The following is a 2,308-nucleotide window of genomic DNA, read 5'->3' on the forward strand; positions in this document are numbered from 1 at the left end:
CCATTGATTTAGTTTATATTTCAAAATTTAAGATGGCCAAAATGGAAACTAAATTCATTTTGAATAAGGGAGGCTGCATGGCAGCTAGTCGCTACCTTGAACAGGGAAACAATAGGGAAACGCGGTTTGGTGCTAAATAAAAGCGATAGGTGAACTTTCTGGTAGTCTAGTTCCAGGTAGGTAATAAGCTTGTCTTTTTTAAGTTTTTTCCTTGGAACTTGGTGCTTGGACAAAGATAGTATTTTAAGGCTAGACCAAGGCAGCAATACCGGTGGCTAAGTGTATGGAAAGCTTGACACTTAGACCTGGATGTTCAGTAGCTAGTTGAAGATGAAGCTTAAGCGGCTTACCTTGAACCAGGAGAACTTGTTCGGGGTCATTACCTTGTTAAGATCCAATTAATCCATAAGTGGTAGAGGTAGCTAGAGCAGAAGCAACAACAGTAGTCCCACTTTAAGCACCACCAATCAAAGTGGTTTATCCAGACCTAGATATGCTGAGGAAAAAACATAGGCATCATTGTATAAAGCAGGGGCTAAGACAGAGTAATAACCAGCAACAAAGAAAACACTTCAAGATCTTTCCTTTGAGTTGTCAGATTTTCCGATGATTGGATATTGTCAAATTCTCCGAAAAGTTTTGATTAGCGAAAAATATAACTAATTAAAAGTCTCACATAACCATTATGGTTAGTGTGATATTTTTTTGAAAACATGTGAAATCAGAAATTTGATAAAATCAAGTAAAAACGACCCTATCACTTAACTCTACTGAAACCAAGATAGAATTAATAATTAAGGCAAAAGCCAAATGTATCACTTATACAAATCTTTTCTGAAACCATTTGGATTTAGGAATGTTTCACTTACACAAATCTTTTCACAAACCATTTGGATTTAAGAATTTGGACAAGTGTTATTTATCTTTTTAAAAATATTAATATTTTAAATCATTTTTAAAATAATCAAAAACAAGTATTTTATATTAATATAAAACTTAAAATGACTATAAAATATATGAAAATAACTTCCCGTATATTGTGAAAATAAATAAAAATAATAATTAGAAAAATATCACAAATAACATATATATAATAGCTATGAAAATGGCTTCCCATATACAACTATCACGTTGGATGCATGCAGTGCATGTGCCTGCCGCAAGAGGTAATGACGAGGTATGTTGGCTTTCGAACTAAAGATCCCTGCCTGCAACAAGAGGTAATGACGAGGTATGCTGGCTTTCGAACTAAAGAACCATTCCTGCAACAAGAGGTAATGACGAGGTATGCTGGCTTTCGAACTAAAGATCCGTCTCCGGCAAGGGGATGGTTTTCGAAGTGGTGGGAAAAGAGTGTGAGAACCTTCCGTTTCCTGGACTCTATTTTTCAATTTTTTTTAGCAGTGCTATGGGTTCTGGAACACACTGTGGTAATATCAATTAGAGATGCTTTTCCCTTTTGAGTAGTTCTGAAATTGTAATGATCTTGGCTGGGATTTTGGTTGAAAACGGGATTTCCCTTTTGATTAGTTTTGAAAGTTTGACAATTTCGGCTGGGATTTGGTGCAAAATGTCTAAAAAGGTGCTATCTGCCCATTTTTGGGGCTGTATTTTCCATATTTTAGCTCTGTTATGGGTTTTGGAACAGAGTGTAGCAATACCCATCAGAGATGGTAAGCATATAATGCATGTTTCCCTGTGTTTTTTATTATTGATATTGGCTCTACTTAATGGATTCAAACCATGTGCAGGTTTGCTGAAATGCGGTCCAAAGCCCTTCGGCATGAACAACATGGTGTGCAATGGTTTCTATAATCTCTATACCATATTACAATACTAGTCATACCAGCTATCAATATTCAAAATCATTTTGGTATTCTTGCAGGAGGAGTTGAAGGAGGATTTTCAAAAATGTCTTGGTATTCTTGCAGGAGAGGGATGTTGAGGAGGAGTATTTTTATCTTGTTTGGCGGCTTCACTAATAAGCTTGTCCTTTGCATTTCTAATTAGAAATAGTAAATATCTATTTTTTTTTACTACAAAGAAAAGCACAATAAATAGTAAATAGCATAAGCATTTTGCAGATAGTAATAGTAAATAGTAAATATTTGGTTTATGTAGGGATAAATGATTAAATATACAAGTTCTGAGCATATTCTTTTGCTTTTCTTTGTGCTTTGATGCCTGCGCTTTAGCAGCCCTTGGAAATATGGCTTCTCAGTAAACTACACCTGTGTGTTGCTTTTGTATGCCTCCCTTTAGCAGTCACTGGAAATATGGCTTCTAGGTAAATTTCACATGCCTTTTT

The 2,308-nt window shown here is 35.3% G+C and overlaps 1 long non-coding RNA gene across 1 annotated transcript; it reads left to right on the forward strand.

Moving 5' to 3' along the window:
* The first annotated feature begins 1,751 nt into the window (after positions 1-1,751).
* Positions 1,752-2,013, forward strand: LOC149219497 (uncharacterized). The gene is made up of 2 exons (XR_016248701.1): positions 1,752-1,795; positions 1,886-2,013. It is a non-coding gene; the product is annotated as an uncharacterized LOC149219497 (long non-coding RNA).
* Positions 2,014-2,308: the final 295 nt, after the last annotated feature.

This window comes from Pinus tabuliformis, chromosome Q (assembly GCF_031772625.1).
Source record: "Pinus tabuliformis cultivar Carrire ecotype Pingquan chromosome Q, CPIR1, whole genome shotgun sequence".
Classification (NCBI taxonomy): Eukaryota; Viridiplantae; Streptophyta; class Pinopsida; order Pinales; family Pinaceae; genus Pinus; species Pinus tabuliformis.